We start from the raw sequence: 27,171 nt of genomic DNA, 5'->3' as shown, positions 1-27,171 counted from the left end.
CTGCATATCTGAGGTTATTGATATTTCTCCCAGCAATTTTGATTCCAACTTGTGCTTCAACCAGCCCAGTGTTTCTGATGGATACAGTGTGGATGAATATTACAACGTGGTTTATAATAAGTGTAAATGATAGGTTCCATTCAAAGTTGTAACTCTGTATCCAAAATTTTTTTTCACTTTTCCATCAGTTAACTTTTCGAGCCTGTCTTCAGGCAACTTACTTACCTTTGACTGTTTGCATAGATGTTCCAAGGTCTAAACACAGCCTTTTGCAAAAACACAGGAAGCAGTTACCTGCATGATATGAAAATCACTCCAGGTTTACTTACTACTCTTGTTTGCTCCTGTTAGGAAAAGGAACTTTGGTTTTATCGTCTGCAACAAGGTTAAAAATGAAAATGCTATCTCTTCTCACCGAGTCACAGAAGGCAAAACAAATGACTAACAGTAAGGTATAAAGCATTGATATAAAATTTTGTGAGGATAGATTTCATGAGATGCTGGGGATCAAAGAGAAACACAGGCTCTATAAAAACTTGAAATAATGGATTCATTATAGGGAGAGAGAAGAATGACTTACTACATTTATGTCTGTGGGTTTTTAAAAATTATTTATTTACCTGCCTACCTACTACCTGTGCCAGGTCTTAGTTGCAGTGGGATCTTTGGTCTTTGCTGCAGCATTCAAACTCTTAGTTGTGGCACATGGGATCTAGTTCCCTGACCAGGGATCAAACCTGGGCACCCGGCATTGAGAGCACAGAGTCTTACCCACTGAAGGACCAGGGAAGTCGATATGTGTGTTTTAATGTGAAGAGAATCCATCAAAATTATCGCAATAAAACTTTAGTTCGGGGTCAATACCCTCACTGATGGGAATGTGATGTCGAAAAATTTCTCCACTTATTAAGCCCTGGGTGCCAGGGACTGTTCTTATTGCAAGGAAAACAACAATAAAGAATACACAGTTCCTGACCTCAAGGGCTTTTCCTCTAAAGGAAAGGATGAATTATCCAACAAATAATCATTATGAATAAGGGGAAACCCGGAGATAAATGTTATTTTGTGTGTTTTGAAGCATCAAACTTTGATTGATTTTTAATCTTTTCAAATTAGGGCAAATAATAATTTAGTATTTTTTCCTGTGTATTTTGATCCCATTTTATTAAGTGTTTGAGACAGTTGTGTTTTTTAGATGATACTTGATCTCAATTCAAGCACTAAACTTGCTGAACCTTTTCCTGAAAATTGGCTTCATTTCCCCTTCATTTTCTGCTAAGGGTTTACATCACTGCAAGAGGAGTAATTTCCTTTACAGAGGAGCCATAAAATATACACAGATACAAATCAACCCTCTTTTTTATTTTATTAACTCTTTATCCACCCAGATGCAGTAATTTCTTCTACAAAAACAGAATAATCAGAAACTACTATGAAATGTTAGGTTTTTGTTACTAGAGAGTAATTAGAAGCACAAGCAACTATAGTACACATTTTCTAGATGAAATTGATTGTTGAAACCTATGTTCCAGTGAGGGGGGTGCTCTAGATTTTTTAAAAGATAAAATAAATGAAAGAAATCAATAACAACCACAACACATAACTAGATGTTGTTAGAGAATGTTGTGAACCATGATCTCTGGTCCACCTTTGTGGATCACTTTATTCATGATGTGTTGGTGAGTCATTCATCTTTCTGTGAAATCGTATTTGTTGTACTGGTTCCATATTTACTGATCACTTATTACACAGAGCACCATCCCTGAGGGTGAGAGACTCTCATCATCTCTCTATCTTTGTAAATTTACAGCACAAACTCCAGGAGGCTGGGAGGTGAGGGCAGATAATCCAGTATTAGTGTGGGAGTAACCTTGACCTTGACCACCTTACCAGCTGAGATGAACTCTGAAGTGAGTTATGTAGGAGAGGAAAAAGTGGCCAAAGCATGAGAAAAGATACTTACCTTAGCAGAAAAGATTAAGGGTAGACATCATAGGGTTAATCAAAGAGATTTAATGTTAATGGGGAGAGAGTGGTGGTCAGCTTTAAAAGGGAGCCCAGACTCCCCCTTCCTGCTACAACATGACTTTACCCAGTAGGTTACAGGGTTAGATATTAACACAGCCCCCTGCAGAGGGTAGAGAACTCACCACTACCAAGGAAGCACATGAGGCCCTACACTCTGCCCATAGAGGATCTGTTCTCATTTTGACCCTTCCACTCCTGAGACTGACAGTCACTTCTCTTTTTCACATTTTTTAATATAAATTTATTTATTTTAATTGGAGGCTAATTACTTTACAATATTGTATTGGTTTTGCCACACATCAACATGAATCTGCCACGGGTGTACATGTGTTCCCCATCCTTCACCCCCCCTCCCACCTCCCTCCCCATACCATCCCTCTAGGTCATCCCAGTGCACCAGCCCCAAGCATCCTATATCATGCATCGAACCTGGACTGGCGATTTATTTCATATATGATATTATACATGTTTCAATGCCATTCTCCCAAATCATCCCACCCTCTCCCTCTCCCACAGAGTCTTCTATACATCTGTGTCTCTTTTGCTGTCTCGCATACAGGGTTATCGTTACCATCTTTCTAAATTCCATATATATGCATTAGTATACTATATTGGTGTTTTTCTTTCTGGCTTACTTCACTGTATAATAGGCTCCAGTTTCATCCACCTCATTAGAACTGATTCAAATTTATTTTTTTAATGGCTGAGTAATACTCCACTGTGTATATGTACCACAGCTTTCTTATCCATTCATCTGCTGATGGACATCTAGGTTGCTTCCATGACCTGGCTATTATAAACAGTGCTGCGATGAACATTGGGGTACACGTGTCTCTTTCAATTCTGGTTTCCTCAGTATGTATGCCCAGCAATGGGATTGCTGGGTCTTTTTCACATTTTAAAATTAGTTTGATTTTTCTTATTGAAGCATAGTTGATTTACAATGTTGTGTTTGTACTGTACAGCAAAGTGGCTTACTTATATATACAAATATATATTTATATATGCTTCTCTATATATGTATATTTATATATATGTATATATGTACAAAAAAGGTCTTAATGACCCAGATAACCACAATGGTGTGACCACTAATTTAGAGCCAGACATCCTGAAGTGTGAAGTCAAGTGGGCCTTAGGAAGCATCACTGCAAACAAAGCTAGTCAAGGTGATAGAATCCCAGTTGAGCTATTTCAAATCCTAAAAGGTGATGCTGTGAAATTGCTGCACTCAATATGCCAACAAATTTGGAAAACTCAGCAGTGGCCACAGGACTGGAAAAGTTCAGTTTTCATTCTGATCCCAAAGAAGGACAATGCCAAAGAATGTTCAAATTACTCCACAACTGCACTCATTTCACATGCTCACAAGGCTCAAAATCCTTCAAGCTAGGCTTCAACAGTATGTGAACCAAGAACTTCCTGATGTACAAGCTGGATTTAGAAAAGGCAGAGAAACCGGAGAACAACTTGCCAACATCTGTTGGGCCATAGTAAAAGCAAGGGAATTCCAGAAAATCATCTGCTTCATTGCCTACACTAAAGCCTTTGACTGTGTGGATCACAACAAACTGTGGAAAATTCTTAGAGATGGAAATACAAGACCACCTTACCTACCTCCTGAGAAACCTGTATGCAAGTCAAGAAGCAACAATTAGAAACAGACATGGAAAAATGGACTGGTTCAAAATTGGAAAAGGAGTATGTCAACGCTATATATTGTCGCCCTGCTTATTTAACTTATATGCAGAATACAATCATGTGAAATGCCAGGCTGGATGAAGCACAAGCTGGAATCAAGACTGCCAAGAGAAATATCTATAACCTCAGATATGCAGATGACACCACCCTAATGACAGAAAGTGAAGAACTAAAAAGCCTCTTGATGAAGGTGAAAGAAGAGAGTGAAAAACCCAGCTTAGAACTCAAGATTTGAAAAACTAAGATCATGGCATCCAGTCCCATTACTTCATGGTAAATTGATGGCTTAAAAATGGAAACAGTGACAGACTTTATTTTCTTGGGTTCCAAAATGACTAGATGGTGAATGCAGCCATGAAATTGAAAGATGCTTGCTCCTTGGAAGAAAAGTTATGACAAAACTGGAAAATCTGTTAAAAAGTAGAGACATTACTTTGCTGACAAAGGTTTATATAGTCAAAGCTATGGTTTTTCCAGTAGTCATATATGGATGTGAAAGTTGGACTTCATAAAGAAGGCTGAGTGCTGGAGAATTGATGCTTTTGAACTGTGGTGCTGGAAGAGACTCTTGAGAGTCCCTTGGACTGCAAGAAGATCAAACCAGTCAATCCTAAAGGAGATAAATCCTGAATATTCGTTGGAAGGACTGATGCTGAAGCTCCAGTACTTTGGCCAGCTGATGCCAAGAGCCGACTTATTGGAAAAGACCCTGATGCTGGGAAAGATTGAAGGCAGGAGGGGAATGGGTGACAGGGGATGACATGGAGAGATGACATCACTGACTCAATCAACATGAGTTTGAGCAAACTCCGAGAGAGGGCGAAGGACAGGGAAGCCTTCCCAGGTTATGAAGCCAGGGAGCTTCAGGGCAGAGCTGGAAAAAAGGCATCAGAACTGTTCTGGGCTGACTTTTGAGGAAGGCCATGGGCCAGTCTGGTAAGAGGGCTGACAGAAGAGGATTTTGAAATCATCATCATCCCTCTTCAAGGATTGCCTTAGCTGAGAAAGCTGTCCTGCTCAAAGTTGTACCACCTTCTGAGGTCAGCTCACATTCACAGCAATATATCCCAGCTCAGAAAAACCTCAGAGTCATCCCTGCAGAAGATAGTATTAATAGAGTTCAGTTTCTCCCTCTGCCCAGTCCTACTTCCTTCATAATCCTTTGGTAGCACAATATCAATCCTTAAATGAAGGTCCTGCTCATTTTTATGAAGTGCAAACCTGTCTTGGCTTATAAGCTACGCAGAAACAGGCAACAGACTAGATTTGGCCCATGGCTGTCATTTGACAATCTTTGTTCTATAGCCACTTTCATAAATTAAGTCAGTTTGGGTATGAGCTTATATCATATGATGCTCATTTCCCAAAGTTAAAATAATTAAGCTAAAATAGTTATATTTAAGTCATGGATGGATAAATCAATAATGCCACCAACTCGAAAATAATAAGCAAAGCCATTTCCAAGGAAAAAAACACCCCAACCCTCTCCATGCTGTATTTTTCCATGAAATAAAAGGAGGACTTTGTCAGTTTGAGCACCAAACATTCTTGAAGTGACGTGTATGTCACTTGACAAAGGAAAACATTGTCAATGCTTAAATGTGAAAATTTGGTGCTGTGATAAAGAGTGGTTTTCTACAATTTTCTCACTTTGAGCTTCATGGAATCTAGCAGCCATAAAGATGAAAAGAAGGCACAATGTCACATTCATTTGGGATTGACATTGGAAAGAAGCTCTCTGGCAACGATTCACTGAACCCATTCATCAAGAGACCTAGAATCTGCTCAGGGGCAATTGTGACCTCAGGCCAGCCATGCCAGCCACCACCCTGTTCTTCAGCCACTCTAGCAACTAAAGTGGACATTACGCCCTGGAGGGCTTCCATGTTCCATCTCTGGGCTGCAGAAGAAACCAGCATCAGGGATTGTCCCCTTAAAGGGTAGATACTCAAGAATGTTCATGGAATGAATTTGAGTGAGTGAACACATGAGGAGCTCAGAACAGATCCTCCAGTGGACTATGCGCAGGCTTCAGCATCAAACTGTGAACAGGACATATTTTCCTAATGGCTTATTTGATGTTAGTACCTAGTCAGAGGTGACCTTGTATGAAAATAGATTCTTCAGTTTTCACAGTTTAATTAACTTCATATTAAAAACTGATTTTTTTTTTTTTCCCATAGAATACAGGACTCAGACTCCTGCATTCTAAATGAGAATTAAAATTTCCTGGAGGAGAGTGTCTCAAATAGGCCCCTGGTGTGATTCATGATTTCCTTTTGTTGCCTTCTGTCTCATAGGTGTAATCTTTTTAGAGGCATTCTCTGTTAATCCCATAATGATATCTGAAAGAAAATCAGTGAGGATAGAGGAGGTCTGACTTTTCCAACCCTAAACTCTCTCAGTTAGAGCTAGAAATAACTTCGGGAAACCATCACCTCAAAGACTATGGTTAAACTAAAAATAACACGATACAATTTGAAGGGGGTGGCTGACTGTGGTTCAGACAAGAGCTTTGCCTTTATTGCAGGTTCTCAGGCAAAGGTCACTATGAAGTCAAGCATTGTGGTTTCTGACAAGTCTTCTCCAACTCTGCAGAGATCCTGGGCATGATCCCTCTTCAAGCCTCCTTTGACTTTCTGTCCTTCTAAAACATCCTCAGAAAAAAATGAAAAAATAAAACATCCTCAGATTTTCTGGGGTGCCTGATCTGGCCCCTTCTTCATTCAAGGCTACAAGATGGAGCATCAGGGTGGAAGGGGGAACCAGAAAGGATGAAGAGTAATAATGGTACCTAAACTACTTTCTCTGTGTCCCAGGTGGCTCAGCGGTAAAGAATCCGCCTGCCAATGCAGGAGACACGGGTTCAATCTCTAGGTCAGAAAGATCCCCTGGAGAAGGGAATAGCAACCCACTCCAGTATTCTTGCTTGGGAAATCCCATGAACAGAGGAGCCTGGGGGGCTACTGTCCATGTGGTTTCATAAGAGTCGGACACGACTTAGTGACTAAACAACAACAAAAAGCTACTTTCTCACCAGGGCTCGTGACTTCCCACAGCTGGCATAGAAGGAAAAGGTGGTGGAATTCATCCTTTTCCACACTAATCTGTCAGCGGAGCATACTGGAGTCTGAGCCATGTCACCTCAGCCCAGGCTGGATGTGAACACTACAGCTGAGCAGTGTTTCATCCTGCTTGGTGATTTAGTTATTTCCTTATTACTTAACTCAAACTCATTTTTTAAAAAAGAGAAAAATCTGTAAAATTGACACACAAGCTTCATGGTCATAACGGGCCTTGATACTGCCCTTACATACTTCACTTGGAGAATCTCAAAGAAGCATTGAGTCACCAATCTTTATGGGAAAGGGGATATGATTTGAAATTGTGATATGGCCTGGTCATTCAATGTGTAAAGTCAAAATATAGAAGTAATGGTGAAACACAGGAGAAAGTTGAGTTACAGAGTAATCCAGAAGGTTGAGGAACACAAGTCAGAGGCGTCTGCTGTCTTCTTTCTATGTCCTCAAGGGAGCACCGTTGCTCTTGCGAGACCCTGCTATGCCCTGCTGTTTTCATGCTTTCTCGTAGCTCAGGGTGTCCATGTGATATACTTGTATTCAGTGGAATGTAAGCAATGGTTAATATTTCCTGAGAAACCCTGTTTAAATTCAACAGCCTGAACCTTTTCCCCTGTACCTTCCCCCTTTCTTTCTTAAAGGCAACATGTCTGGAGGCGTGTGTGTGTTTGTGTGCGCACGCGCACACGCGCTCAGTCATGTCTAACTCTTTGTGACCCCGTGGGCCGTAGGCTGCTAGGCTCCACTGTCTGTGGGACGTTCCAGGCAAAACTACTGGAGTGGGTTGCCATTTCCTCCTCTAATTTTTGGAGGTCAAGGAGCCGAGTTAGCACCTTGAGGGAGAGAGGCCCAGCTAAGGGCGGCAAGGCAGAAAGACAGAATCCCTGGACCAGCCCCGGGCTGCTTCCTCTGACTTCTGTGTTTCAGCGACTGTTATTTGGATAATTTAAGCCAAACAGCATCCCTCACTGGCACACTTATAAGGTGAGGGCTCCTGAGGACCCCTTAGCTGAGCAAAGTCACACAGCAAAGCCATGGTTCAAGTTCACATCTGCTTCACAGGAGACCACTCTCGCTCCACATTTTTATCTTTGCTTCTGCTTCATCAGTGGAGTCCTGGAACATGGGGGTGTTTTCCTGTGGCTGAAGTTCCTAAATGTGATTCCCTTCACTGTGTTAAGTGACAGACTTATTCAGGTGTATAGCAAAGTGATCCCCCCCACTCCAGTACTCTTGCCTGGAAAATCCCATGGACAGAGAAGCCTGGGGGGCTACAGTCCATGGGGTCGATAAGAGTCTGACACGACTGAGCGACTTCACTTTCACTTTTCACTTTCATGCCTTGGAGAAGGAAATGGCAACCCACTCCAGTGTTCTTACCTGGAGAATCCCAGGGATGGTGGAGGCTGGTGGGCTGCTGTCTATGGGGCCGCACAGAGTCAGACACAACTGAAGCGACTTAGCAGCAGCAGCAGCAAAGTGATTCAGTGAATATACATATAATATGTATATTATATATATTTATATATATAATTAAACACATACACATACTGCTATATAGTAGGTCCTTGTAGTTATTTATTTTATATATAGTAGTCTGTATCTGTTAGTCCCAAACTCCTAATCTATCCCTCCTGCCCTTTCCCCTTTGTTACTCATATGTTCTATCTGTGAGTCTATTTCTGTTTTGTAAATAAGTTCATTTGTATAATTTTTTTTAGATTCCACATATAAATGATACCATATGGTATTTGTCTTTATCTGACTTCACTGAGTATGATAATCTCTAGGTCCATCCATGTTACTGCAAATAGCCTTATTTCATTCCTTTTAATGGATGAGTAATACTCCATTGTGTTTTATGGATGAGTAATATATATGTGTATATTATATACACACACACACACCACATCTTGTTTATCCATGTATCTGTCAGTGGACACTTAAGTTGCTTCCATGTTTCACTATTGCAAATAATGCTGCCATGAATATTGGGGTGCATGTATCTTTTCAAATTAGAGGGTTTTTTTCTGGATATATGTCCAGGAATGGAATTGCTAGATCATGTGGTAGCTCTCTTTTTAGTTCTTTAAGAAACCTCCGGATGGTTCTCCAAAGTGGCTGCTGTACCAGTTGACATTCCCACCAACAATGTAGGAGGCTTCTCTTTACTCCAATTCCTCTCCAGCATTTATTATTTGAAGACTTCTTGATGATAACCATTCTCACTGGTATGAAGTGATACCTCGTTATAGTTCTGATGGGCATTTCTCTAATAATTAGCAGTGTGGAGCATCTCTTTATGTGCCTATTGACCATTCTGTATGTCTTCTTTGGAGAAGTGTCTATTTAGGTCTTATGCCTATTTCTTGCTTGTGATGTTTGTTTTGTTGTTGTTGAGCTGAGCTCTTTGTATATTTTGGAAATTAAGCCCTTGTCAGCTGTGTAGTTTGCAAATATTTTCTCCCATTCTATAGGTTGTCTTTTCATGTTGGCTAAAGCTGAAACTCCAGTACTTTGGCCACCTCATGTGAAGAGTTGACTCATTGGAAAAGACTCTGATGCTGGGAGGGATTGGGGGCAGGAGGAGAAGGGGACGACAGAGGATGAGATGGCTGGATGGCATCACCGACTTGATGGACGTGAGTCTGAGTGAACCCCGGGAGTTGGTGATGGACAGGGAGGCCTGGCGTGCTGCGATTCATGGGGTCACAAAGAGTCGGACACGACTGAGAGACTGATCTGAACTGAGGGCTTACTTTGCTGTGCAAATACTTGATTAGCTCCCATTTGTTTATTTTTGCTTTTATTTCTTTTGCCTTGGGAGACTGACCAAAGAAAACATTGGTACAATTTATGTCAGAGAAGGTTTTGCCTGTGTTCTCATCCAAGAGTTGCATGGGGTCATGTCTTCTGTTTAAGTCTTTAAGGCATTTGAGTTTACTTTTGTGTTGGGCATGTTCTAACCATACACATACACAAACTCACTGATTTACATGCAATTTACTGTTTTTTAAAGATTTTTTTTCTTTTAAAATGAGGTTATGTTTTATTTATTTGGGAAGATTTTTCTTATCAAGGGGAAAATCTATTTTCAGTATGATATCAAAAGCTCAGTGCCATTCAGCAAATAGAATTAAATATCAAAAAAGGCAGTATCAACAGTTACCAGCCCTCATGGACTTACATTTCCCTATTTTCTCTCATAATTAGTTGCAAAGGAGTAATATTTTATACAAGTCTCTTTACATTACACTAATAGTCCATATTTATAGATTTTATTGTATTTGTGTTGGGAATACTTATATGTTATGTTCCTGAACAGTATTGAAGATGAGTTGAGTACCCATTTGACACTAAATTTTCTGTTATATTTTATCCAGTCATAAAAAGTACACATGGTTTATTTATTTGTTTTACAGTTTTGTTTCATTTGAACTCTGTATTGCTTGTTATTTTTATGTTTCTCTAATAGAATGTATTGTAGAAACATGGATTTGAAGTGAGATTTTTAGAAAAGTGTAACATCTTCCTTTAGAATAATATAAAGTACTTCTCAAGTGATCATACATCACCTCAACACCGTTAGGTTGTTAGAAGTAGTGACCATTTAAAATTCAGCTGTTAATATATTTTTTGAAAGATATTAATTATAGGTTCCTTTATCAGCTATGCTACTGTGCTAAAAATCTTACAGCATCTATCTAATGTTGCTGTTGTTTAGTCACTACGTCATGTCCGACTCTTTGTGGCCCCATGGACTGTAGTCTACCAGGTTCCTCTGTCCATGGGATTTCTCAGGCAAGAATATTGGAGTGGGTTGCCATTTCTTTCTCTAGGGGATCTTCCCGACCCAGGAATCGAACCTGTGTCTCCAATATTTGCATACGGGTTCTTTATCACTGAGCCACCAGGGAGGCCCATCTAATGTTATTATACTCTTAAAAACAGATACAGCATCTAACCACAGTGTCCTTGTGAATACTGAGTGTAGGTACCTGGGATTTGACACAACTTCTTTGAAAAAGTTGTGTTTAACCCTAGCTCAGCCCTTTTCATCAGTCATCCACTTCCTCTAATAATGGTATCTGTTAACATGCAGACAATTTATTGTCATCCCAGAATATGCCTTAGCACATGAGTGTTTCTTCACATGATTTACTAATCAAAAAGAGTTGAAATATTCAGTTTGACTGAATTACTTTCCAAGTAACATATAGAGACTCCAACTAACTCACTCACTCCTCGGGACTTTTCCTCTTCTACAGTTTGCACATATTCAGGGGGCCCATGCTTCTGAAGTAAGATGCTGAAGTGTTTTTAACTGGATTAGCTTCTTCATTTCTATGCATTTTATTCTAAGATTCTTTACTGTGACAATGTTGAGTGTGCCTGTCTTGTATCACAAAGCTTGTTATATAAATGTAGCTATATTTCCCTTTTAAAAATTATTTCTGCACTTGTTCAATCACTGCTGCTGCTGCTGCTAAGTCGCTTCAGTCATGTCCGACTCTGTGCGACCCCATAGACGGCATCCCACCAGGCTCCCCCGTCCCTGGGATTCTCCAGGCAAGAACACTGGAGTGGGTTGCCATTTCCTTCTCCAACACATGAAAGTGAAAAGTGAAAAGTGAAAGTGAAGTCACTCAGTCGTGTCCAGCTCTTAGCGACCCCATGGACTGTAGCCCACCAGGCTCCTCCATCCATGGGATTCTCCAGGCAAGAGCACTCGAGTGGGGCGCCATTGCCTTCTCCACTAAAGTCATGTCAACTCTTTGTAACTGCATGGACTGCAGCATGCCAGGCTTCCCTGTCCTTCACTATTTCCTGGAGTTTGCTCAAATTCATGTCCATTGAGTTGATGATGCCATCTAACCATCTCATCCTCTGTCATCCCCTTCTCCTTTTGCCTTCAATCTTTCCCAGCATCAAGGTCTTTTCTAAGGAGTCAGTTCTTCACATCAGGTGGCCAAAGAATTGTAGCTTCAGCTTCAGCATCACTCCTTCCAATGAATAGTCAGGGTTGATTTCCTTTAGGATTGATTGGTTTGATATCCTTGCAGTTCAAGGGACTCTCAAGTGTCTTCTCCAGCACCCACAATTTGAATATTTCTAAAATCATTCTTGTGGTGACATGCAGAAGTAATAAAACCACAAAACCAAACCAGAAAATAAATTCACAAGTACTTAACCACTTAGACTCAGGCCTATGACACTGTCCAGGAAGGCAAGCTCCGGGGGAGAAAAAAATAACCATTTGCTGTTTTTTGAAGACCAGCCAACCACAGGTCTTTGGTTCTGAGTTCTCCTTGTGGTTTAGTTATGGATTTGCTCTATTACCAAGACTGATAATTTCTGAAGTGGTGACTTTTAAGTCTTTTTAGATGTTAGGAATCTCTTTAAGGAGAAAAGACCTGAGCATTCTATTACAGTAGTCCTGAGGAAAATAATAAGGAATTGAATTACAGTCATGAAACAAAACAGCTGAGAAAGAGAATAGAGGATATTAGAGGATTTGGTGTTAGAAAGAATCTTACTGAGAAAATGCTGAAGAACTCCTAGGTTCCTGACATGTATACCAAATGAGATATATTATTAATAATAATTCAACAGGATAAAGACATAATGGACACATATATTGGTATATTATCTATAAGGAGACATTTACAAATAACCAAAATGTTCAATAAGAGGGAAATGAGTTAGTAAACTGTGGTTGAGAATGAAAACTATCATTTCATAATCTGACTACATGTGAGAACTTAGGGAAACCAACAAAATTCTGTCATGGAACCGAGGTCAGCTTTATTCCTGAGCTCACCGGATTGTTTCACCTGCCTGTTGTTAATATTGTTGAAACCAGGGTTGCCAGGCCTGACAGAGTTTCTGGGCATCTGGGAAGGATGCCCAGGTGAGGCATGATTTACCCAAGGTTAGAGAGCTCAGGTGAACAGTTACTGAAAAGCAGTCCATTCAAGCCAAAGCATCACTCCAGGACGTCCGGGCATGGAGAGGGCAGCAGAGCCCAAGGAAGTCTGATCAGCTGAGCCCAGAAGGGATGGGAGGTAGATGTAAAGAGACCCTGAGGACTCAGAGCTGGTATGAACCAGTTTCCCAGTGGAGAAAATGGGATCGGAAATTCACCAAGCACCCACATGCCGTTTTCATACTTCTGTACAACCCATTTCCTGTGGGCACAACCCCACCAGCAGAGCTGTGGGAGTGGCATGTTGCGGAAGACAGCATAGCTTTATCTCAACCCTGTGCCAGCCCCGAGATTCCACTTTCCATGGCACTGAAAGAAAGAGATTAGCAAGGACCCAGAGAAACTGGAGTTGCTGGTTCTTTATGTAACCACATTCTTTTTATACTGTATTCCACCCAATAAGCATGTACAAAGAGTACATTTAGCAACAAAATAAGGACTTCTAGGATGGTGACGTGTGTGCCAAGAGCACTGTGGTATAATCTTCGTGTGGCTATTGTACCTTTGGGTTTTAAGGCTCTTAAGAAATCCACATTTGCCTGCTGCAGGAAGCAGGATGTGGTGAGCGGTGCTGGCTTTCTCTTCAATGGGAGAGGCCCTGGGGAGCTCAGAAAGAGTCCTGGATTCACAGGCAGGAGACCCGTCAATTGACTAGTTGAGTGACCTCAGGAAAGGCCTTCAATCTGAGCCTCAGCTTCCTCCTCTGTCATATTAGATGGATGGTGCCTTTCTCATCTTTTGGAATTGTTGTGACCACCGTGAGATACTTCAGTTCAGTGGCTGAGTCACGTCTGACTCGTCGCAGCCCCATGGACTGCAGCACACCAGGCCTCCCTGTCCATCACCAACGCCCAGACTTTACTCAAACTCATGTCCATTGAGTTGGTAATTCCATCCAGCCATCTCATCCTCTGTTGTCCCCTTTTCCTCTTGCCTTCAATCTTTCCCAGAATCAGGGTCTTTTCCAATGAGTCAGCTCTTCGCATCAAGTGGCCAAAGTATTGGAGTTTCATCTTCAACAGCAGTCCTTCCAGTGAACATTCAGGACTGATTTCCTTTAGGATGGGCTGGTTGGATCTCCTTGCAGTCCAAGGGACTCTTGAGAATCTTTTCCAACACCACAATTCAAAATCACCAGTTCTTCAGTGCTCAGCTTTCTTTATAGTCCAACTCTTACATCCATACGTGACTACTGGAAAAACCACAGTCTTGACTAGACAGACCTTTGTTGGCAAAGTAATGTCTCTGCTTTATAATATGCTGTCTAGGTTGGTCATAACTTTTCTTCCAAGGAGTAAGCATCTTTTAATTTCATGGCTTCAGCCACCATCTGCAGTGATTTTGGAGCCCCCAAAAATAAAGTCTGCTACTGTTTCCACTGTTTCCCCATCTACTTGCCATGAAGTGCTGGGACTGGATGCCATGATCTTTGCTTTCTGAATGTTGAGCTTTAAGCCAACTTTTTCATTCTCCTCTTTCATTTTAATCAAGAGGCTCTTTAGTTCTTCTTCACTTTCTGCCATAAGGGTGGTGTCATCTGCATATCTTAGGTTATTGACTTTTCTCCCAGCAAACTTGATTCCAGTTTCTGCTTCATCCAGCCCAGTGTTTCTCATGATGTATTCTGCATATAAATTAAATAAGTAGTGTGATAATATACAGCCTTGACATACTCCTTTTCCTATTTGGAATCAGTCTGTTGTTCCATGTCCAGTTCTAACTGCTGCTTCTTGGCCTGCATACAGATTTCTCAAGAGGCAGGTCAGGTGGTCTGGTATTCCCATCTCTTTCAGGATTTTCCACAGTTTATTGTGATCCACAGTCAAAGGCTTTGGCATAGTCAATAAAGCAGAAATAGTTGTTTTTCTGGAACTCTCTTGCTTTTTAATGATCCAGCAGATGTTGGCAACTTAATCTCTGGTTCCTCTGCCTTTTCTAAAACCAGCTTGAACATCTGGAAATTCATGATTCACATATTGTTGAAGCCTGGCTTGGAGAATTTCGAGCATTATTTTGCTAGCGTGTGAGATGAGTGCAATTGTCCAGTAGTTTGAGCATTCCTTGGCATTGCCTTTCTTTGGGATTGGAATGAAAACTGACCTTTTCCAGTCCTGTGGCCACTGCTGAGTTTTCCAGATTTCCTGACATATTGAGTGCAGCACTTTCACAGCATCATCTTTCAGGATTTGAAATAGCTCAACTGGAATTCCATCACCTCCACTAGCTTTGTGCCAACTTGACTTCACATTCCCAGATGTCTGGCTCTGGGTGGGTGATCACACCATCATGATTATCTGGGATATGAAGATCTTTTTTATACAGTTCTTCTGTGTATTCTTGACACTTCTTAATATCTTCTGCTTCTGTTAGGTTCATATCATTTCTGTCCTTTACTGAGCCCATCTTTGCATGAAATGTTCCCTTGGTATCTCTAATTTTCTTGAAGAGATCTCTAGTCTTTCCCATTCTATTGTTTTCCTCTATTTCTTTGCACCCATCATTGAGGAAGGCTTTCTTAACTCTCCTTGCTATTCTTTGGAACTCTACATTCAAATGGGTATATCTTTCCTTTTCTCCTTTGCCTTTCACTTCTTTTCTCAGCTATTTGTAAGGCCTCCTCAGACAGCCATTTTGCTTTTTTGCATTTCTTTTCTATGGGGATGGTCTTGTTCCCTGTCTCCTGTACAATATCACAAACCTCCGTCCATAGTTCATCAGGCACTCTATCTATCAGATCTAGTCCCTTAAATCTATTTCTCACTTCCACTGTATAATTGTTAGGGATTTGATTTAGGTTATACCTGAGTGGTCTAGTGTTTTTCCCTACTTTCTTCAACTTAAGTCTGAATTTGGCAATAAGGAGTTCATGATCTGAGTCACAGTCAGTTTCTGGTCTTGTTTTTGCTGACTGTATAGAGCTTCTCCATCTTTGGCTGCAAAGAATATAATCAATCTGATTTCGGTGTTGACCATCTGGTGATGTCCATGTGTAGAGTCTTCTCTTGTGTGAGATACTTAAAATCTTTAATTTTCTATAAAAAATGGGTATGAATATCTGTAAAGGGCTACCTAAGCTAGTATTGAAATAATGTACTGAAACCTGTTCCTAGCTATTACAGAAACACCCCAGATGCATCCTGGAGTTTCTTTAAATATAACATTGAAACACTGAGGATTTTTAAACCTATCAGTATAGCTATCCTCTCTTCTGAGTTCAAGGCATCTGAATGTCATTTAAGCCTCAGACTCAGAATAGCAAAACTTAGAGTCTGTCCCTCCTCCTGTTTTCTCTTGCTTAACGAATGACATCACCATCCATCCAATGACACAAACCAGAAACTGTCATGCCATTCCCCCAGCTCTATCGCACCCCACCATTTACTCCTAAATTCTGTTGACACACATGTCTGTATCTGCTTCCATCACCATTACCTTAGTTCTTTTCTCGATTCCTAAGACTTATTGTCTTATTTCTGTTTATGCCTCCTATAGCCACTTACCTTTGCTGTTGTCAACAGCATCTTTCTGAAGGTTAAGTCCAGTTCCAGCGTGCTACGTGTGTGCTGAGTCACTTCAGTCATGTCCGACTCTTTGTGACCCCTTGGACTGTAGCCCACCAGGCTCCCCTGTCCTTGGGTGTTCTCCAGGCAAGACTACTGGAGTGAGTTGCCATGCCCTCCTCCAGAGGATCTTCCTGACCCAGAGATTAAACCCCCATCTCTTACATCTCCTGCACAGGCAGGTGGGTTCTTTACCACTTGCACCACCTGGGAAGCCCCCCAGTTACAACACTCCTAAAATTCTTCAGTGTCTTGCCATGCTTCTGAGTATACACCCAACCTGTTAGCAAAGCTCACTAAGCTGTTCATGATTGGCCCCATCTCATCTGCAGAGTTCTGTTTATGTTCTGTGCACTCACACCCACACATGCAAATACACTTACTCACACACACTGCTCCAAAATACAGACACAGTGCCCTGTGTCTCTCCAAGGGTGCAGCCATCACCCCATCTCTGTGTTGTCCTTGCTGTTTCTGGAGTAATTTCCCTGTTGAGCTTACTCTTAAGAATCTTCAAGGCTCAATTTAAATGCTGTGTCTTCCAACATACCTGAAATGATTTCCACGTCACACCACACATACCCACACCTACCCACCCACCCCTTCCATTTCTGTGGCCATAGTCTCCCATAGGCTTCTCAGTTTATAATGGTTTCTTTTCTGATTTTGTTACCACATGAGCTCCTTGAGGGGAAGTATGGAAATTTCCCTTGTTTTCTCTCCAACAACTTGTTTGGTGCCTGGCATTCTCCTGATCCTGACCGATATGAGGAGACCCAGAAGGAATATTCTTTGGGATCCCTGCCTAGACAGAAAGAGCATCTCTTTAATCAGGGACAACCCTGATGTTGTCCAGCAGGTGGAAAACAAGAGCTCAATGGTCAAGTCATAGGTTCTAAGAATGTTCTACACCAGCGGTACTTTGAAGGAGAGTTCACGGCCATCTGATTTTTCTTCAGATGTGACACGACACAGAAAGCAGAAAAGGGCTCCTTTTATTAATAGTAAGATACGGGCCAGAAGAGAATCAATGGGATAGTATTCCCAAGGCTCAGGGCAAAGTGAATGCTTCAAGTAGGAATGGAAAGTCCAAGGGAGTCAACAGGGCCAGAGAAAGACCGCACCCCTGTGGAGTCAGGCCCTCAACCTTTCTACTTGTCCCAGGAAAACTTCTCCCAGTACCCAGATCTCACACTTGCAAATACATATATTCACACACTCTGCTCCAGAATACAGACAAGGGTATTCCCTTGACACATTCTCACCCTTGACGCATCCTTGGGGGAGGGCAGAGGACAAGAGTGGCACCTTCCCTAGATATCTACTTCTTGACCACTATTCATTCCTTCTTCAAAAGCAGTTGCACACTTCATTAAAATAGTGTTTAAATTAGTGTTTATCTTATCTTGATGTGTCCAGGCACTACCCAGAAAGCCCAGGGGAGGTGCTCCCTCCTCATCAGGTCTTGTGTCTTAGGGCCATCCTTCCCTTTAAGCGTTCTCTGCTCGCTGCTCCATACACGCCTCAGGCCCACACGTGCACTCCCGCTCACCTACTTCCACTCATACCCACATGTGCAAATACAGACACACGCACAATCCACCACTCATATGAGAATCCTGGTGTCAGAAATAGCTTAAAAATCCTGTGGCAAGTCGATGGCCATTCTCCCATATTATCTTAGCAAAATGCATAGGTAACAACAATTGTGTATCGAACAACAACAAAAAGAAGGATGTGAGGGAAATTTGCTCAGATGTGGGGGCTGTGGTGTGTTTTTCATTTATTCTGTCAGTTATAATCAGATGGATAGAAGGATGGAGACGCACAGCAACACACATCTTTGAGTAGTGAGTGCCACCCTTGCCATTCTCTGGCTGCCAAAGATGAAATAATATGTTATCTGTAGCCTGAGTTTTCCTTGTCAATATTTTAGCAGATTCTTAACAGTCTGACCAGTGATATTTCTGGCTTTACTCCAGCATTCATCCATCTTCATTTTCTTAACAAGATGACTCCAGAAGAAGGAAAAGCCAAAGGGGGTTAAAGATGCTGATATTACTTGTTGAAAATCCATAATTTAAAAAATATTTTAATTTATAATAATTTGGTTGGGAAGCACCCAAATTAGTTCCAATTATGTTAAGGGATTAGGAAAAGAATCAAGAATGTGAGAATCATGGTGATTATGTCTCTTTGTTTTTGCATTTATATAAAACATGAACATAGAGTTGCCAGATTTAGCAAATAAAAGTAGAGAATGTCCGGTTAAATTTGAATTTCAGAGAACAATGAGTAATTTTTTAATGTGTGTCCCAAAGATTGCATGGGACATAATTTATAGCAAAAATTCTTCATTATTTATCTGAAATTCAGATTTAACTAGATATCTTCATTTTATCTGGCAACCTTACGTGTATTATGTGTGATAATAAATAGTTACAAGAAAAAAGAAATATTGATATTTTAAAATATTTGATCGCAGTGTAGTTGGTTTACAATGTTGTACTAAGTTCTACTTATAAAATAAGTCCTACTTAACAGTCAGGTGATTCAGTTATATGTATATATATATACACATTCACACATTCTTTTTTGTATTCTTTCCCATTACGGTTTGTCACATGATATGGAACATAGTTCCTTGTGCTATACTGTAAGACCTTGTTTTTTTATCCAATTTATATCTACTAGTTTGCATCTGCTTTCCCCAAACTCCCCATCTCTCCCTCCGTCACCTCACCTCCCCCTTGGGAAGCACGAATCTGTTCTCCATCTTTGAGTCTGTTTCTGCTTCGTATAATCGAGCCTTTGTGTCATATTTTAGACTCTACATGTAAGTGATACCATATGGTATTTGTAGTTCTCTGACTTCATTTAGTATAATCTCTAGGTCCATCTATCCATGTTGCTGCAGATGGCATTTTTTCACTCTTTTGTATGACTGAGTAGAATTCGTGTGTGTGTGTGTGTGTGTGCACGCGCGCATCATCTCATCTTCTTTGTCCATTCATCTGTTGATGGACATTTAGGTTGTTTCTGTGTCTTGGCCTTTGTCAGTAGCGCTGCTGTGAATGTAGGGGTGCATGTATCTTTTTGAATTAGTTTTGGCTGGATATATGCCCAGGAGTGGGATTGCTAGATCATATGATAACTCTATTTTTAGGTTTTTGAGGAACCTCAATACTGTTCTTCATAGTGGTTTCAACAATTTACATCCCCAGCAACAGTGTAGGGGGATTCCCTTTCTTTCACACTCTCACCAGCATTTGTTATGTGTAGATTTTTTTTTTAATGATGGCCGTTATGACCGCTATGAGGTAATACCTCTTTGTAGTCTTGATTTGCATTTCTCTAATAATTAACAATGTTAAGCATCTTTTCATGTGACTATTGGCCATCTGTATGTCTTCTTTGGAGAAATGTGTATTTAGGTCTTCTGCCCATTTTTCAATTGGGTTATTTGATTCTTTTGTTGTTGAGTTGTAGGAACTGTTAATACATTTTTGAAATTAAGCCCTCGTCAGTAACATTGTTTACAAATATTTTCTCCCAATTCATTGGTTTTCTTTTCATTTTGTTCATGGTTTCCTTTCCTGTGAAAGAGCTTATAAGTTTGATTAGGTCCCATTTGTTTGTATTTGCTTTTATTTCTTTTGCCTTGGGAGACTGACCAAAGAAAACATTGGTGCAGTTTATATCAGAGAAGGTTTTACCTATGTTTTTTTCTAAAAGTTTTGTGGAGTCATGTCTTCTAAGTCTTTTAGCCATTTTGAGTTTATTTTTGTGTATGGTGTGAGGGTATGTTCAAACTTCACTGATTTACATGCAGCTGTCCAACTTTCCCAACACTGCTTGCTGAAGAAAATGTCTTTATTATATATTCTTGCCTCGTTTGTTGAAAATTGATTGACTGTAGGTGTCTGGGTTTACTTCTAGGTTCTCTGTGCTGTTCCATTTATCCAAATGTCTGCTTTTGTGCCTGTACCACACTGTGTTTTGGGTTTTTTTCACACCGTTTGGTTACTGTAGCTTTGTAGTATTGTCCGAAGTTTGGGAGGGTTATGCCTCTTGCTTTGTTCTTTGGCAATTCTGGGTCTTCTATGGTTCCATATAAATTTTAGGTTTATTTGCCCTAATTCTGTGAAAAATGTCATGGGTAATTTGATAGAGATTGCATTAAATCTGTAATAGTATGGGTAGTGTGGCCATTTTAACAAGATTAATTCTTCCAATCCAAGAGCATGGGGTATCTATCACTTTCTTTAAATAATCTTCCATTTCCTTTATTAATTTTTATAGCTCTCAGCATATAAGTCTTTCACCTCCTTGTTCAGGTTTACTCCCAAGTATTTTATTTATTTATTTATTTAGCTCCAGGTGTGGGTGGGAACTTTTCCCATAATAAGAATATTAGATAGCTCTATACATACAACTCTATATTTATAACTATAACTGTTCATCATGGAACACTCCTACAGTTGAAGGTCCTTGGCCTAGGTGGGCACAGGAAAGCAGGAGGGTGGCATTCAAAGTGAAAAAGAATAGCAAGGGTTTTTCTTAATCAACAAAGCTTGCAAATTAGACAAAGTATAAATTTAAATTTCCTAGTATATGATCCAACAGTTCTTGTGTGTGAACTTGCATTTATTCCACCCTTTCATTGAATTCAATCACTGTCCTACTGTGTAGGTGGACATCAAAGAAACAAAACAAAATTCACACCCATAGAGAATGCTCTTCTGACTTCAGTATCACAGACCACAGATCCATTGAGGCTTTGTTAGCCTTTCAGAATTGTGACTATTTGAGTAAACTTACTTTATCATTAATAATCAAAACCTAAAGTTATTTTTTCCATGACTTAACAAATACCATCAAGGAACTTGCATTAATATTCCATTGAAGTCACATTCATATACCAAATTTGTCTTGATTATATTCCTTTTTAAATTACCTTCACTTCAAGGAATGATTTGTCGAAATTTGATAGTCTCTGTGGTTTCATAAATCATCCTAGGAAATGGTTCCTCACAAATTTGCTGTGATTTTTAATAAGTTTACATGATTAATGCCTATTAAAGATTATTAAGAACTCAACATGATAAATATTAAATGTCCATTGTGGTAATTATTGGCTCTTATTCAAAGTCATTTCTGCAATGAGAGTAAGTGAAAGATCTCTGAAGGGAAACAAAAAATATCAAAGATGGGTCTTCCTTTTCATAAAAGCCATGAGCTTCAACTTTTGATTTTCACTGAACAGTTTTCTAACCCCAGTAGAAGGATATGTATGGAGTAGAGCTTAGCAGAGTCAACAGGCAGCCTGTTTGGGTGTTTGGAGCTTTCTGTCTTAATTTGGTTTATATTTTCTGTGTTCAGGCTTCATTATTCCAAAACTTAAGTAGGGATCTAGAGGCAAAAATGAGAAGGGAGGGCATTCGTTGCCTGTAAATTCTCTTAGGTGATGAAAAGCCAACCTTGCGTGTCAAGGATATGAGAGAAACAACACTGGCATTTTTTTTTTTTACTTTTATTGAATTATAGTTGATTTAATAGTTAGTATTAATTTCTGCTGTATGGCAAAGTGATTGAGTTATATATGTACATTCTTCTTTAATATTCTTTTCCATCATGGTTTATCACAGGATATTGAATATAGCTCCTTGTGTTATACATATACAGTAGGACTGTGTTATTATCTGTTTTGTATTCAGTAGTTTGCATCTGCTAATCCCAAACTCCCAATCCATCCCTCCCCTCCCCTCTGCCTTGGCAACCACAGGCCTGTTCTCTGTGTCTACGAGTCTGTTTCTGCCTTATAGATAGGTTCATTTGTGTCATATTTTAGATTTCACATAGAAGTGATATCATATGGTATTTGTCTTTCTGACTTCACTTAATATGATCTCTCAGTCCATCCATGTTGCTGCAAAGGGCATTATTTCATTCCTTTTTATGGCTGAGCAATTGTCTACTTTATACACACACACACACACACACACACACAAATATATATATATAACATCTCCTTTATCCATTTATATGTTGATGGGCATTTAGGTTGTTCCCATGTCTTGCCCATTGTAAATAGGGCTGTGAACATTGATAATATGTGCCTATCTTTAGAATTATATGTCTAGATATATGCCCAGGGGCTTGCTGGATCATAGGGCAATTCTATCTTTAGTTTTTTAAGGAACCTCCAGACTGTTATCCATAGGGGCTGCACCAGTTTATATTCCCACCAACAGTGTAGGAGGGTTCCCTTTTCTCTACACCCTCTCCAGCATTTCTTATTTGTAGACTTTTAATAATGTCCATTCTGACAACAATACTGGCTCATTAATAAAATAGAAGTACAGGCCTGCTTGTCTTCCCTTGATTTTTGAAAGTCCTGTCCTTCTAAAGGTCAGAGTGGTAAGCAGACAGCCAGTTTGCTTTAAGAGGCTGCAGACAAACAATGGAATTGCTCAGGCCACCTGCCAAGTCAGCAAGCAGGAGGAAACCAAACAGCCAGAAAAGAAAGACAGGGAGTGGAGGTTTCAAGATGGTGGTGGTTGGGTGGTTGACCGAAAGGCCAAGGTGAAGGCCCTTACGAAGTCAAACGGGCCGAGAATCATCCCCTCCCCGCTTCTCACAGCCCCAGGAGCCCAGCAGAAGCGTTTTAGGTTTTATTTTTTAAACAAGCAAATAAATCAAACAACTTGTCAACATGGGGCGGAGATCCACGTCATCCACCAAAAGTGGAAAGTTTATGAACCCTACAGACCAAGCCAGAAAAGAAGCTCGGAAAAGAGAATTAAAGAAGAACAAAAAGCAGTGCATGATGGTACGAGCTGCAGTTTTAAAGATGAAGGATCCCAAACAAATTATCCGGGACATGGAAAAATTGGGTGAAATGGAGTTTAACCCAGTGCAGCAGCCACAGTTAAATGAGAAAGTGCTGAAAGACAAGGCGTAAAAAGCTACGTGAAACATTTGAACGTATTCTATGACTCTATGCAAAAGAGAATCCAGATATTTACAAAGAATTGAGAAAGTTAGAGGTAGACTATGAACAGAAGAGGGCTCAACTTAGCCAGTGTTTTGATGCTGTCAAGAATGCCCAGCATGTGGAAGTGGAGAGTATTCCTCTGCCAGATATGCCACATGCTCCTTCCAACATCTTGATCCAGGACCTTCCACTTCCTGGGGCCCAGCCACCCTCCATCCTTAAAAAGACCTCAGCCTATGGACCTCCAACTCGGGCAGTTTCTATACTTCCTCTTCTTGGACATGGCGTTCCACGTTTGCCCCCTGGCAGGAAACCTCCACGTCCTCCCCTGGGCCCACCTCCTCCTCAAGTCTTACAAATGTATGGCCGCAAAGTGGGCTTTGCCCTAGATCTTCCGACTCGTAGGCGAGATGAAGACATGTTATATAGTCCTGAACTTGCTCAGCGGGGTCATGACGACGACGTTTCTAGCACCAGTGAAGATGATGGCTATCCTGAAGACATGGGCCAGGATAAGCATGACGACAGTACTGATGACAGCGACGGTGACAGATCAGATGGAGAAAGTGAAGGGGATGAATTTGTGCACCGTGATGACACTGAGGGAGAAAACAATGAAGAAAACATGTCAGGTCTGAGCGTACGGTTTGCAGATATGCCTGGAAAATCCAGGAGGAAGAAGAAGAAGAACATGAAGGAGCTGACTCCTCTCCAAGCCATGATGCTTCGAATGGCAGGTCAGGAAATCCCTGAGGAGGGACGAGAAGTTGAGGAATTTTCAGAGGAAGATGATGAAGATTCGGATGATTCTGAAGCAGAAAAGCAATCACAGAAACAGCATAAGGGGGCATCTCTCTATGATGGCACATCTGCAGCTTCCCAGCAGCAAGCCCCTCCACAGTCTGTTCCTCCATCTCACATATAAGCACCCCCCATGCCAGGACCACCTCCGCTTGGACCGCCACCTGCTCCACCTTTACGGCCACCTGGACCACCTACAGGCCTTCCTCCTGGACCACCTCCAGGAGCTCCTCCATTCCTGAGACCACCTGGAATGCCAGGACTCTGAGGGCCTCTGCCCCGCCTTTTACCTCCAGGCCCACCACCCGGTCGACCCCCTGGCCCTCCTGGCCCACCCCCAGGTCTGCCTCCTGGCCCTCCTCCTCGGGGACCCCCACCACGGCTACCTCCCCCGGCACCTCCAGGTATTCTTCCACCCCATCCTGGCATGATGCGCCCACCTCTGGTGCCTCCTCTTGGACCTGCCCCACCAGGGCTCTTCCCACCAGCTCCCTTACCAAACCCTGGGGTTCTAAGGGCTCCCCTCAACTTGATCCAGCGACCCAAGGTGGATGACACAAGCGCAGCCACCATCGAGAAGAAAGCCACGGCAACCATCAGTGCGGAGCCGCAGATCACTAATCCCAAGGCGGAGATCACACGATTCGTGCCGACCGCACTGTGGGCGCGCCGGGAGAATAAAGGGGCTGCTGCTGCTCCGCAGAGAAAGTCAGAGGATGATTCTGCTGTGCCTCTTGCCAAAACAGCACCCAAATCTGGCCCATCTATTCCCGTGTTGGTGTAGACTAAGGATGATGTCTATGAGGCTTTCATGAAAGAGATGGAAGGGCTGCTGTGAGAGCTTTGGATACTAGATCAGGCTTCTGTTCACATCAGTGGTTCATGGACAAAGAGGCTCTTACTCAGCTTAGGTAGAAGAGTTGCTTTCACTGTCAGGGCATTTCAAGGAATATCTTAAAGTTTAGCCTTGTTCAGAATTTACTGCATATAAAAGAGAGGGTATTTCGTGCAAAATAAATTGGTTATTGAAGCAGTGCTGCTAATAACATCCATCCCCTTTCATACCACCATTTTCATCAGATTTCTTCCCCTACTCCAATTCCTTGGAAACTTGTGATCAAGGGGAACTTTGTTATATGTTTTGGCTCTCTTATTGTGTGCTGTGGGCACTGGAGTAGAGATTTCTGGAAAAACCAGTTTATTTCACCCCCATCTTGCCTTTCATGTTTGAGTTATTTTTAATATTTTCTTGTAAATATTTTGTAATATTGTAGTGAAATGGATCACAATGTCATTTCCTAACACAAAGCGATATATGTGGGAAGAAAATGTACAATTCTTTGATTAAAATTCCCACTGATCTAAACTTTGAGTGTTCCATGGAATAAATAAATAAATGTTCTACACCAGGGGAAAAAAAAAAAAAAAAAGAAAGACAGGGATTATTGTTGCTGCTTATTTAGTAACATCCAAGGTGGTGATAGGTACAAGAGTGTGGAGCACGTTGTCAGAAAGTATAAACTGAGTCCAGTCCTTCCTCACAATTTATCCAACATCTTACGCCAAGTTTGCCAGGGTTCAGTCCACTGAAGGAAACTGGTGATCACACCTCTTTCATTCAGAAGATAATGTATAACTTAGATCCAACCAGGAAGTGTCAAAGACAAAAGCCTCAGAGAAGACTTATTTTCAGAATCTTTGTTCATAGGGTTGTATTAGGCATGCGTTCGAATAATAATATCCTGAAAAGAACATGACAGGAGGGGCAGAAGAAGGAGCTGCCCTGGGGCCTGGGACCTGGAGCACAGACACTGCAGTTGGATGCCCTGCAGCTCCACGTTTCTCTTTCTCCTGAGTATGCAAAACAGGAATCTAGTCCAAGGCCCCAAAGTTCGGAGTTTTTTTTTGTTCAGAGTGAGTTTTTGTCCAGTTTCTGTGTTTCTTTTCTGGGAAGGTGATTTCAGGAAAACTCTTTCTTTTCCCAGTATTACTCATTTCCAAGAGTCTGAGATTGGACACTGGATGTTGTTTTATAATGAACATGAAACCAGAACCAGCTCAGCATCATGACACAGAAAAATCATAAGCTCCTTGGGAGAAATTTGAGAAATGGGTTGTAAAATCAAAAGAATCAAAAGTTCTTTTCTAAGACATGCTTGGGAACTCAGAATGCATTTTTCCGTAGGAAATTTTAGACCAGTCCACCGCAGCCAGTGGCACTCATCACAAAGGCAAGAGAGTGCTATACTAACAACATTCTAGAACCTGATCAGCACTGCTGAGAGGACACATCACAAGTCTCAAGTAGGCCCATCACAAGTCTCAACCATGGCCCTCTTGCTTTCCCTATTTAGTGGCAAGATCTTCTACTATCTTCCAACCCCCATTTGGCTCCAGTGAGCCCCACAGGAGGTTTCCGCCCAGCATGAGGCAAGGCCACCCCAGCAAAGGCCTTTCAAGGACCTTGCAAGGCCCACAGGGCCTGCATGGTAGGGCTTGGCTGAGGAGAAGCTTCCAGCGGAGGAGGAGGATGAGAGCCTCCAGATTCGAGAATTACAGAGCCGTGCTCCAGTGAGAATGGGATTCTGAAGGAAGTTTTCACTGAGTCTGGTGGGGCAGGAAAGGAGCTTAGAGGGGGAGTGGTATAAAGAACCAGATGGTGAAGGGAGGCAGAGCCTGATAGGAAGAGATTTTAAGGGAAGTAATTTTCCTGGTAATGGTTTCATCAGCGGGTCCTTTGAAAGCCCCAGGAGAAGAGCAGCAGTGGAGATTTTCTGTTGTCATCGTCACTGGTGAAGGCCCCTTTAAATGAACCTGACTTATCTGCGGTTCAGCCCCCCATCTCGCCTGGGCCCCAAGTCCTACCTCAGACCGTGTTCACATGACCATATCCTTGACCTCCTCTTCCGTGACTGGGACATCCTGTTTCAACACAGTGTCAGGATTTATCCTCCAGCACCAGAGGGCAAGTCAGAGACGCTTCTGCTTTTGGAACTGATTAGGTTCCGGTCTGTTTGT

General features: G+C 41.4%; 1 pseudogene; it reads left to right on the top strand.

The window, feature by feature from the left end:
* Positions 1-25,562, top strand: part of LOC102401357 — a 52,460-nt pseudogene extending 26,898 nt beyond the window's left edge.
* The last annotated feature ends 1,609 nt before the right edge of the window (positions 25,563-27,171 follow it).

The sequence above is a fragment of the Bubalus bubalis genome, chromosome 10 (assembly GCF_019923935.1).
Source record: "Bubalus bubalis isolate 160015118507 breed Murrah chromosome 10, NDDB_SH_1, whole genome shotgun sequence".
NCBI classification, from domain to species: domain Eukaryota; kingdom Metazoa; phylum Chordata; class Mammalia; order Artiodactyla; family Bovidae; genus Bubalus; species Bubalus bubalis.
This window is presented reverse-complemented; position numbering and strand designations above follow the sequence as displayed.